Genomic DNA, 13497 nt, shown 5'->3' with positions numbered 1-13497 from the left:
CGGTGAAGCAACAATAAAACCCCTGCCCTCCTCCATTAGTAAGACACTCACAAATAGTAAGAAACACAAATATCATCCAAGTTGGACTACTCAGTTAGGGATTCCTCTGATACTTCCAATAAAATGGTCCCCAAAAATAACCATAGATAGCCTGAGAAAATGGTAAACATATTTTTAACCCACACATTTTCAAATATTTGATAAGAATTTCAGAGCCAGGCACAGTGGCACATGTCTGTAATCCTAACACTCAGGAGGCTGAGGCATGAGAAGTCCAAAGCCAGCCTTAGTAACTTAGTGAGGCTCTAAGCAATCTAGTGAGACCCTGTCTCAAAATTTAAAAAGTAGAAAGGGCTTGGATGTGGCTTAGTGGTTAAGCACCTCTGAGTTTGATCCCCAGTACCAAAAAAATAAAAATTAAAAATTTCAGATTGAGGAAAGTGCAATAGCAGACTTAAAAAATATTTGGCAAATGGGAAAAGCAGAAAGAAAGAAGGAAAAAGAAAGGAGAAATAAGAAAAAAGACAAGAGAGGGTGGAGGATAAAACTGGAAAGAAAGTTGAAGACTTACACTTGGAACTGGGCAAGAAGCAGGAAATATTGCAATGGTTTTCTAACAGAAAATATCACTCAGGCCCAGAAGCCACCTCCTGCAATCAATGATCTCCAGCAAATTTCTTTATTGCTTTTATCAAGAACTCAAGAGGTGATTTTGGAAAGGAACATCTGAGTGGCTAGAGGCTAGTCACTTGTGTATTTTCTGGCTGAAGCAGGGTAGGATGAGAAGAATCCATTAAAGAGGGTTTCCAGGGACCTTTCAGACTTCCTTAGTTGGTGGTGGACCCACAGATTTACCTCTATGCCACAATATTCAATGGGAAAAGAATTAAATCCCAACAGAAACTAAAGTACTGTTCAGAAAGAGAGAAGACATTGAGGAGTGTCCTGAAAGCAACTAATGCCCACTTCAGGAGAGAAACATTGATGTTTTCAACAGAGCAAAAGTGGCTAATGGAAAACGGCTAGTAGAGAGGAGTAGGGTCTAGTTTTTTTCTTTTTATTTCTTTTTTTTTTTCAAAAGGCTGTATTGCTCAAGAACCATTTGAAAGGATTCTTGACTTTCACCTGCTCTTATCAAGACCACTCATTCCTAGTGTATTCAAACTTCCACTGAGTGGGACATAGAGTATGTTCTCTGAACTTATATATATATTTGAAGAGTAGAATAAAGAGGAGAATTTATAAAGCCAGAAAGGATTTGAACAACTGGAATTTGGAGAAAATTTGTAAACAGTGACAATAGTGTGAGAATGTTATGAAATCACAAATCTTGAAAAAATTATGTGGAATGCTGATGGAGAAAAATGCCAGATGGTGCTAAATAAAAAACAGACTACCTGGCCACTTTAACTGTTTTTTTTTTTCTCCCCACTGCTAACTTGTGGAATGAATTGGATTTATAGGCATGACTAATGATTACTGATCAAACATCCTGGCAGAACCTCTCTCTTTCACCCCCTTTTCTGACTTCTAACACCCACATGAAAGCAAAACACTTACGCCATTATCTAAGCATCCATGCCTGTGTGTTGCCCTGCCCTTCCTAACATGGCTTTCCTTACCTAGTATCCCTTAGATACAGGTGAACAACTCTCATCTTGCCCAAAGGTCAACTTCCCTGTGACTTTTTCTGTGATGGATCCTATCAGCTAGAAGCATTTGTCCCTCTACATTCCCACAGAAGTACAAATGTTCTCATGTAAAGGGCTATGGTTTTACTTTCTGGTTACCTTTTAAACTTTCACATTTATATGAATAAATAAAAAATGATCAGTGACATATTAATTGAAATCTATAATTAAATTGAAATGTATAATTAGGAGAAGCACACATTTCTTTGACTTTGTAAGTGTCCATTTCTCAGATACAATTTATCTCCATACACAGATGAGTCTGTACCTCAGTCTGAGCCATATTCAGGTCAGTGATGCTTTTTTGTTGTTGTTTTTTGTTGTTGTTGGTTTGTTTACACATGAAATCTCATTGGGTTAAGTACCCATTATGGTGGCTTCCCCAAACAAAGTTCCAGAGGTGTATCCATGTCTAATGAGTGAAACTGATGGCAACTTTTAAATGATACTTCTCTCCACCTTCAAAAAGATACAAGTGTCCAGGCTATGTGGCACATGGCTATAATCCCAGCAGCTCAGGAGGCTGAGACAGGAGGATCACGAGTTCAAAGCCAGCCTCAGTAACAATGAGGCACTAAGCAACTCAGTGAGACCCTGTCTCTAAATAAAATACAAAATAGGGCTGGGGGTGTGGCTCAGGGATTGAGTGCTCCTGAGTTCAATCCTCAGTTACCACCCCCCTCAAAAAAAGACACAAGTCTATTGTAGCCTGGCAGTTCCTATGGGGCTATGTAAACATTAAGTGTATCCATTTCAAGGGACCAGCACATCCCCTGTAGAACTGATGAATAGCAAGAGAATATTTGAGAAGGACCCTTGATGCACTGCAGGGTAACCAGAACTTTAAAGTTTTCCCCAGGATGACCTTAGTTTCTAGTGAAATGGTGATGGGTCCCTTAGAAGCCTGAGGCACTGGAGTAATAGTACCTACTCTAAGGCAGCTGAATTCTTTTGAGTGTATCTCTCTAGGGGAGTCTTTCAGAATTGTTGGGCTCATTCTCAAGGAAAGCTCTGCAGAGAGAAGCTGTTGGCCAGTCCAGCATTCATCTTGTTCAGTCTTTCAACCACCCACACCTGGTAGTGTTACTTACCTGATTGGTAAATATTCATGTGCATAAGGGATTCATGGGGTTATTGCTCAGCTGATGCAATGATGAACTATAAGATTAGACAGGGAATTTCATGTTGAGACTCTGAAGAAATTGCAAATCATGGCAAACCATATCCCAGGACCTAATTTTTTTTTAAATTTAATTAGTTATACATGGTATAATTAGTTATACATGACTGTAGAATACATTTATAATTAGTTATATGACTATAGAATGCATTTGTGCACTTTGATACATCATACATAGATGGGATATAATTTCTCATTTTTCTGAGTGTACATGTTGCAGAATCCAAGGGAGATTTTGGTGGAGTCAGTCACAGACTGACTTACCACCAGCCAAAGGCCCAAGGCTCATATTTTAACTAATGTTTGACGTGAACAATATGTGCCTAAAACAAATAAGAGAATAGTATGTTTGCACAGAGCTGAAAGAGTGTCCTGGATAAGAGTTCTGAACTCAAGATTTAAGTTTGAATCCTAGCTCTGCCACTAACTTTAAAACATGTAAGTCTTTAAGCCTCAGTTTCTATGCCTGGAATATAAAGATGATAGTAATAATATTTTTTTCACTGTGTTGTTAACAAACAAAAATGAAGTAAATCATAGAAAATATTTAGCATTGTGTGTATAAGTGTTCAATAAGTGTTAAGTGTTGATGCTGGTATTATTGCTACAACTCTGTCATTATTGACCATCATGGACACAGGCCCTAGAGTGCATCTGGGTGCTCAAACCATTTTCAATTGATGGCATATTTCATGCATGAATCCCCTTCCTTCTTTCCTTTCTTCTTTCCTTCTTTCCTTTTTTCCTTTCACTTAGTAATCATATGTTGATAATCTGGTCAAGATTTTAACTTGGTAATAGGAATGCAATGAGAAGTTTAACATCTGTTTTCCATGAAGTCATAAACAAGTAGAGAGGCAGGCACATAAGTAATTGCAGAGCATTGTGATAATTCAATAGGTGCACAGGGTAAACTGGTAGCATGAAATAAGTGATAAGAAATTATATTAGGGAGAAAATGGTCAGAGGTCAGAAATGAGCATTAGCCAAATGCGTATGAACTACATGGACATTTCAACAGAGAAGAAAGAGGCAAAAAGTGCTAAGGGTGTGCAACAGGGTATGTTTTGGAAATCATGAGTAGTTTCATAAACATGTAACAGTGTATACAGGGGCACATTAGGATATGAGGCTAAGACTCTGGCACAGAGAGATGTATGTAGTTTGGAATTCAAGGAAAAGACACAGGTTTCTACATGTTAGAATAATCATTTCAGAAGAAGCAGGGAGTAAAGAGAAGCACTTGGAAACAGGAAAATCAGGGGGGTATTACAAACATCCAAAAGAGAAAAGGTGAACTAAAGCAGCATGAATGCAAATAAAGACTCAGAGGACATAGAAATCCTTACAATGCTTTCCACTGCAAGAAGGATCCAATTAAAATGGTTTAAGCAATAGGAAAATCTATGAAGTGAAAAATCAATGAGGTCTAGAAATTCTTAAGATTGGTTAAGCCAGGTGAGGTGGTGCACACCTGTAATACCGGTGACTTGGGAGGCTAAGGCAGGAGGATGGCAAGTTCAAAGCCAGCCTCAGCAACCTAGTGAAGCTCTAGATAACTTAGCAAGAACTTATTACTTATTTCAAAATTTAAAAAAGTAAAAAGGGTTGGGGATGTGGCTCAGTGGATAACTCCCCTGGGTTCAATCCCTGGTACCAAAAACAAAATAATAGGGGGTTGGGGATATAGCTCATTTGGTAGAGTGCTTGCCTAACATGCACAAGGCCCTGGGTTCAATCCCCAGTACCACCATAAATAAATAAATAAATAACCAACCAACCAAACAAACAAATAAATAAATAAAAGATTGGTTAAATACGTATCTGAATTACTGATTTTTCTCTTTGTTGACTTGTTCTCTTGGACTTACTCTTCTTCTGATCCCAGTGTTGCTTCTGAGAATGCAGTCATCACAAGCAGACTCTGCAATGTAGACACAAAAAAAGGAAGTGCATATTTCCACATGTTTCTTATCCACAAATGTTTTCTCAATTGATCAGACAGAATTGTATCACATGGCCATTTCTGAACCAATCATTTGTAAGGTGGATAGAAAGAGTATTATTGGCTTAGACTATAATCAAGATTCCTCCAGTCTCTTCTGAAGTATAGTAACTCAGTACTTGAACAAAAATGGAACTTTCTTGATAAGAAAGAAGGAAGGACAGAAAGAGTAATTGAGTAGACAATGATGATCATTCACTACTAAACTAAAATAGATAAGTCTCAGTGACCTAGTGTATATTAGGGCTGAGGAGCTAGAGATAAATCCCAGGCTTCCAGCTTAAAACTTACAAATAAATAATTTTATAAATTTTTACATAGACATTCTTCAAAAGGTGTACATGAAGGACTATATTATATATTGTAGTCACATATGCCTAAGGGATAAAGAAAAGCCTTGAAATGTGAATTTATCTTAACTTCTATATGGAATTAAATCTGTTTTGAATGAACATTGAATATTCACTAAATTATTGCCCTAAATCAGCACATTTAGGAATAATATGTGCATATCCAATGATTTGATCTTATTTGTCAATAAAGTAAACATAGCTATGAATGCTAGCATTAATGCAAAATAAAATATTCTGCTTAGAAGAAATTCTTTATAAGGCAGAACAAATCAGAATTTTCTCCTACATATGATCCCTCAACAAATGTTAACCATATTATTTTTATATACTTGCTACAAATCCTCAAGCTTGAAATAGTTTATTTACCATGAACCAAACATCCAGACCTCTGTTCCAAAGTGATCAATCTTTGCTGTCTTTCTCATCAGTTAATGAAAAAAAAAATGCTCTTTAAGAGGGCACATTTGGTCTCTCCCTATAGCAGAATCCTGTCTGATTTCTAAAGATATGCTGCTATGTTACAAAGGCACCATCCCCACACTATAGGCAGGAAGATAGCTGCTTGAAATTAGCCTATATAAAGTTGCTTATGGAAAATAATAAAGCTGAAAGAGGGTTTTAAAACATCAGTCCTTATTTATATTTTCTTCTGTTCTTTTTCAAATAAATACAATTTTCCTTTTTCTCCCTTCTTGCTTTCTTTCCCAAGAAAATACAATAAATGTTCTTAAATAATTTGACACTAAAGCTATATGATAGAGTGTTTTAGTTCATAAGTCCTATAGTCTGTGAATTTTCTGCCACATATTAAATGAAGGGAACCTAACTTCAGCACTTTGTAAATAAAATTGATCTCCAACAACATGCTAATTTCAATTTGTGGTACAAACAATACAAGGGGCATTCTGAATATTGATTCATGTTGGAAGCAGTCGCCAATTAGTGTAAACAGCATGGAGACATTGATGCTAATTGTACTGTAAGAGTGTTAAGCCTGAGAGGGAACACTAAGCGCTGTAGGGTAAGATTTCACAGAGGCAGCCTTGAAGACCAGTGATGTGTTTTCGTTCATTCTAAAATGTAAGAAAAGAGACTGGAGTCTACTCTTGTATCTGGTGTAGAAAAAAAAATACATATTATATAATTTTATAGCTTTCAAATTGAATAACATGATGCTCTAGAATATCAGATAATTTTCTTAGCATGTGTTCAGTTTGGAACATTCATATTTATAGACAGAAAGGTGTTTCCTTCCCTCAACTGTCATTTTCCAACTATCTACTATGCAAATTCTTTTCTCAACAGTATATAACCCCATATGGACTACTATAACAGCTTCCTCATTGATCTTTCTGGTCATCTCTCTCCAATATGATAGGTTATTATTACAGGATCATACTGATGTTAGTAATCATATATTTAGTCCCTAAACAATGTTCTATCCCTTGCCTGATAAAGCCCAAGATGTGGTTAAGATTTTGGGGTGTATGGTCCCAATCTAACTCTCAGCTCTGTATGCCATTGCTCTAATATTTACATCAGTGCCCTCACCTGAAGAAAGGGTTGATCATGCTAACCAGATGTCTGTCTCCTTGAGGATAGCCTATAAACAGGGAATCATTTGTTTTCTTTGACTACACTACACCTTCTTCCTGCCTCTGCATATATTCTTCCTTCTGCAAAGAAGAAAGGCACATCCTTCTCTACCTACATTTTTACTATGTTTGAAGACTGTGGAACGCAACCCTCTCAAATATAACAACTCCTATGTCTTGTTTCCCCAACAGAAACTATGGAGATTCCTCACCCATGATCCTATCTGGTGTTCATCTACATGGGACATGTGTGAGTGTTACTATGTGAACTCACTTTCTTCAGAGTAAAAATGGCTCCCTGTACTTTTCTGTTCTTTTGGTAACTGACTAATGGAAACTGAGCACTCCACAGGATCTGCAAACACATTCTTAGCTCATTGCCCATTTTTAGAGGAAAAAATATAAAGCTGAGGTTCAGAATTTAAGCTATGGAATCAGCATAACTGAATCAAACCTGTCTTTACCTTTGACTTCCCTGGGTGATCTCAGGCAAAAATTCTTATGCACTATGAACTTCTATTGTGTCATAGAGTAACAGGAATTGAAACCGCATCATTGTCACAAGAAGATGGTTATGTGATTGATGGACAATCTCCAACAAAAATGCTGAAAGAATGTAAACTTTCATTTTGAAAATGGAATCCAAAAAATTATGAACATATTATTTAAAGTGAGAGACAAGTTAGTAGGCTCCTTGTTGCAGATATTGACTTCATATCTTCAAGTCCTCATGAAATCATAAACATGCCAAACATCTCAACATTAAGCTCCCACTCCCCTGCCATAGTGAGAAAATTTTGCAAAGTTTAAAGCTTGCTCTTGCTATTCTCATTAGAGTTTTGTATCTTCCCAACTGAATCTTCTGACCTGGTTGTGTCTCAGGCTCACTACAAACAAATCATGGGTATAAAACAACTCTAGCATACCTGTAAGTATTTATTATTGTATTATACAGATCATTTTCCTTTGGACCTTCTGGATTCCATCCTGTCCTAATATTGCCCTGCAAACAAGAATCTTCACTCTTGGAGAAGGAATATCACACCCATCTATAATTTATGAACCTTTCTTTTATTCTTGTTGATTGGGTGGCCATATTTCATTTGGTAATATTTCATTTGGTAAAGAAAAGAGTTAATTAAGATAATGCATGGAAAACAATTTTTATGATATTGGGCATATGTTCATTAAATCAGAGTTATAATTATTGCTTTAGTTTTTTCATATTAGTTTTTCTCCCTCCAGTGGAGGACATAAGTTGAATGATTTAGTAGTGTATATTATGTGCGTAGAACTACTTTGGATTTTCCTCCCAAGACTTACCAGGACCAATGGGGACAATAGGAAGAAGAATGGAACCAATGATATTTGTAATGGTAGAAGTATTATTTAGGAGCAGTGTGTAATTAGTGCCAGCCTAACTTTTCTCTGGAATGAATATGCTTTTTGATAAGGTATAACCAGAAAGGACTAGAGAAAAGTCAATAAAAGGCAGAAAGGAGAAGCTGGCCATTTGGACTCTCTGGCCTGGCTGCCTGCCTGCTGGAGAACTCAACTGACTACGTCTAGTTTGAATCAAGTAGCACAGAGTTACGGAGCACCTATCATATGTTCAGTGTCCTGTCAAATTCTTTGAGGGGAAACCAGGAAAATAATCGCATGTTGCTTTCTTATCTTTGACCTGACCTCTTATTATTAGAATGCTTAAGAGCTCAGCTTTTAGTCTTTTTTTCTTCCTTCTTATCTCCACTCACACCTTTGGTAAGTTCACACTTTAAATACCAATTACATGCAGAAGACTCCCAAATTATTTATATCTCCATCTGGACCTCTCTCCTAAACCCCACAGTCATATGTTCAGCTTTCGGATGCCTAATATATAGCATTAAGAGATCTAACAGACTTCTCAAATCTGAGACGGATTATATTCAGAAGTAGATTCCTGATGTTCCCCCTGGTCCCTGTCCTCTCCCCTATCACAAAAATCTATCCCACCAATAGCCTTCCTCTTAGTGGAAAATACGTCCTTCTAACTAGTAGGACCAAAATCCTTGGCGTTGTCCTTGATTGTGTTCTTTCTTCAGACTTCAAAAATAATTTTTCAAAAATGTTGTTGGATTTGCCTTCAATAATTTATCCAAGAACTGACCACTCTTCCTTATCTCCACTGTTACCACACAGGTCTGAGCAGTCATCAGTTGGATTTCTGAGTGCCTGCAGAAGTTTCTAAACTGGAATTCCTATTTTCTCCTTATCTCTACCTTCATGATCTGTTCTCAATTCATCAGAGTGATGATCCCAGAACCTAAGTCAGACTGTGTCCCCTCTCTGCTCAACACCATGATGCCATCCCATTTGTATTAAAAGCCACAATTTTTACAATGGTCTACAGAGCCTTATGTGATCTGGCCTCATTATATCTCTAAAAGCTATAACTTCTTGCTCATTCAGAAGCACTGCCTCACTCTCTACCATCCTTACAATTTTTCAAACATTGTCCCTGTTGGTTCACATGTGTCCCCCAAAGATTTTTTGTTGCAAACTTGATTCCCCAGTGCCATGGTGCTGGAGATGGGCCCAGAAGAAGGTAGGTGTTCAGGACATGAGGGGTCCACTTCGTGAATGGGCTAATGCCATTAGTTTGGGAGTAGGTCCATTAACAAGAGACATTGCCTTAGGGAAAAAAAAAAGTTGTTTGGCTCCCTGTTAGTCTATCTCTCTTGCCTCCCCTTGCCCTTCTACCTCTGCCATGGGATGATACAGAAAGAAGGCCCTTGCCAGATGCCAGCCTTTCAATCATAGGCTGTCTAGCCTGTAGAACCATGGGTGAGTCAATTTCTGTTCACTATAAATTATCCCGTCTGTGGTGTTCTGTTACAATACCAAAAATTGACTTCAGAGCCTCTCACCTTAAAGTCTTTGTATAGGCCTTTCCCTCCACCAAGACTTCTCTTCCCCAAGTTGCCCACTAGGTGGATACTCTCCTGCCTCCTTTCAAGTTTTGCTGTGATGACACCTTCTCCCTAAGATGCTCCCTGACTACCTGAAGATATTAAATCAAGACTACTCAATATTAGTCTAATTAGGCATTTTTATTTAAAAAGGCAGCTAACCTGCAGAAAACAATAAATGAATGTAATTCAATCTTTACTCAGTACACCTCGATTTTTAAAAAGATGAGGTATATTCTAAAACATCAGCAATATGCTTTAAAAATCTTGTTTTCCTTTTCTCTCAATCTCAATTGCTCTCAAAACATGATCACTGTTCCAGGTTCTTTACTGAATTATATCTTCCCTCCCCAATCCCAAATATTTCCCCATTCTAAACTATTTCCATCTCCTGGACCTGTCTCCACTCTCTATCTTATAAAGCAGTTTAGCCTTTTGGGATCCTTATGTTTTTTGCTTTGCCAATATTTGACACGTGACTCCCGAAGGAAATACTTGGTCCCAGCCCAGCAAGCAAGAATCCTCACTTTTGGAGAAGGAATATCACCACCCATCTAGAATTTATGAATCTTTCTTTTATTCTTGTTGATTGAGTGACCAGTGGTATAGACAGAGGAATTTCCATGGATTATGCAAGACATAGGCTAGAGCTCACAAATTGAGTAGACTTTCTGTGGGCCAAAAGTAAGGCATCCAGATAAAGAAAAAAAATTAAACCTAAAGGTGAAGAATTGGGTAGGTTGCCCAAATAAGGCAGCATAACAAGTTCAAAGAACAGGGAAAATTAGGTTGAACAAATAAGACAACTCTCAAAGTCTGGAAAAGAATTTTCCAGAGAAGACTGAAGGTTGTTCAGTCATGCTTCATTTGAAAAATCATTAGAAGATCCTGCTTTCTTCCCCTTTAAAATCTACATAGAATTTGTTGTTTCTCACACCTCCTTAACTACCACCTGATCCAAGTTCCATCATCTGTCTCCTAGATCATTACCTTGACTTTCCCAATGGTCTTCCTCTACACACTCCTGCTCCTTTTCAATCCATTCTCATCACATATAAATATCCTCTATATTTATAATTTAAACTGGATTATTCACTTGTTTGCTTATAATCTTCCCATGGTTTTTCATCAAAATTACATCAAATCCTAAAATGCCATATACACGATATGGTTCTTGGATTAGATTTTCTTCCACCCTGCCCTTCCTCTACTCCAGCCATACAAGCCTCCTTTTAATTCCTTGAATATATTGAATATGTGTCTACCTCAGGGCCTTTTCACAAGCTGTCCTCTCAATGTGAAAAGTTCTTCCCTTAACACATCACTCAATCTCTCACTTCCTATAGGCCTTCAATCAAATTCCACCTTCCCAAGAATGTGCTCCTTGACTACCTTACTGCAGGTCCCTCCTCTCCCTTTCTCTGTTTTATGTTTTCTCCATGGCACTTCTCATCATTAGACATATTACATATTTATTGTTGGGCTGGTGTTTCTTCTGCTCCTCCAGATCCCCCTCCACTTTTCTCCGCACCCTTTCTGTGTGATGAAAGCACTGGCGTGAACTGCACCATGTGGGCGTTCTAGCATTCTGGCCCTCTGGATTCCAGTTCAGTTCCATCACTGGTGGGCACTGGAAGGAGACCAGAGGCTGGAAAGAGGGCAGAGTTGTAGTATTAACTCCCCATCTGCCATCCTGCCACATTGCTGTGGGTGATAGCTCTGTTTCTTCTCCCAGGGTCACAACAGTGAGAACACAATCTCCCACCTGCAGGTCTCTCTCACTGGGTTTCTGGAGCTCTTCCTGTCCCCTAACTCTTGAGGCCTACAGTGGCAAAGCTCTCTACTGTTGTGAAGCCCAGGATACAAGACTATTCCTTGCTGATTTCCTTTAATCCTGTAGCACCTTTCTAATCAGTCCCTCCATGGAATGCTCCCCAATCAGTTACCCTGCTTGGCTCACCATCTGTTTCTTGCAGACAGTTCTTCATTGACTTGTGTATTGGCTATCTTCTCCTTTAGACACACACACACACACACACACAAACACACACACACACACACACACACACACACACACACACAAACATACGCACTGCCCAGGATAGGGATTTAGTGACTAGAACAATACCTATTATGTAATAAAAAATTGACAAATTTGCTGATGGATGGATATATAATGAATGAATAAATGTTTGCTCTTTTTTTATTCTTGTAAAAACTTCATGAAATAGGAACCATTGACTCCATTTTGCAGATGAGGATACTGAGGTTCAAAAAGAAGCAACGTGGCCAAGATAGTACAGCTAGTACAAGACAAAGCTGATTAGAATCAGTGCATGTATTTGCATTTCTGCCTTGTGTTATTTTTTCATTATGTCACACAAGAGCATTCATATTGCCACTAGGTAAAAGGTTGTTCATTCTATTCTCCTTGTTCCATGGTACTGAGTTATGCCACATAGTTTGTAAATTCCTTAGCTGCCTCCACAGTTAAGAAATGACTACAGAAATAGGCCTTTGCTTTTAGCAAACAAAAGAAGATTTAATGACCTATCATCTAGTAAAGAAAAATACTTTAAAATCAGCACACATATTAAAACCAAGCCATGGGTAAATGTTCTTGGCTGAGATGGTTATTTCTTAAGCATACTGCCATCACTGTTTTGGCAAAATTGTATTAAATGTCCAATCAAAGTGGAGACTGGAGTCAGAGAAATGACTAGTTTGGATCCAGCTAAGAGGAAGTGCTTCCAACCCCAGAGGAGTTTGCTGATGTAAGACAGAGAGGAATCCAGCTCCCAGTCTGAAGGCAAGAGCTCTAGCCTTGTTTTATGTCAGACTAGCTGACTCCTGGGACCATGATCTGTTTTTCTCTGAATTGAGTAGTCCATCTTTGTATTTCTCTAAACCTACAAAAACTTCTCTCCTCTTCTTTTATCCTACTCCATAACAGCTAAGCCATTAAAGATGTCAGGGGTAGAAATAAGATACGAACATGCTAGTGTCTGTTGAAGGAAGGCCTGGAAGAAATTCTAAAAAACAAATTGTCCAGTACTAGGCATGAAATTTTCAAATGAAAACAAGGGAAAGATTCTTGTTATAAGAAGAAAGTGTATTTTAGGTTCAGCCTGCTCCTTCAGGACTTAAGAGTTTTAAACCTATTAGAAGTGACTTGTCTTCTTTTAAATGTCACATGGAAAGTGAAGAATATCTCATCCCAACAACTTTTCCAACATAAAAATAGCAAACTGGAGGAAGGAAGCTATCAATCAGTCAGCAAATACATCTGAGTGTCTATCATGTCCCAGGCAATGTACAGTTCGGGAGGTCACAGCTGATCTGGCTGGGCATGGACCCTGCCTTCAGGGGGCTTACATTGCACCAGGGAAAACAAATACCAAATAACTAAATTGATTATTTTTGTGTATGAAAATGGCTATGAAGGTAAAGTAGAGTGTTATTATGGTTTATTAGAAGGAAAATTTTTAATAAGTAGGATCAGGAAATCTCCGTGAGCAGGAAGAAGCTGGAAGGATGAGTAGATTGGAGGGCTGTAGAACATGTCTACTGTATTAATAATTATAAAACCAGAACTAGCATAGGCCCTGACAGATAAATATGATTTTTGATAATCATTACTATGCAACAATCTGACCCCCAAAAGTTAATAGCCTAAAATTGCAACAAATTATTAGTTTTCAAAATTCTTCAGGTTGGTTGGA

General features: G+C 38.0%; 1 non-coding gene across 1 annotated transcript; it reads left to right on the top strand.

Moving 5' to 3' along the window:
• The first annotated feature begins 4551 nt into the window (after positions 1–4551).
• On the top strand, positions 4552–4624 carry Trnav-aac (transfer RNA valine (anticodon AAC)). The gene has a single exon. It is a non-coding gene; the product is annotated as a tRNA-Val (tRNA).
• The last annotated feature ends 8873 nt before the right edge of the window (positions 4625–13497 follow it).

This window comes from Urocitellus parryii, chromosome 1 (genome assembly GCF_045843805.1).
Source record: "Urocitellus parryii isolate mUroPar1 chromosome 1, mUroPar1.hap1, whole genome shotgun sequence".
NCBI classification, from domain to species: Eukaryota; Metazoa; Chordata; class Mammalia; order Rodentia; family Sciuridae; genus Urocitellus; species Urocitellus parryii.
This window is presented reverse-complemented; position numbering and strand designations above follow the sequence as displayed.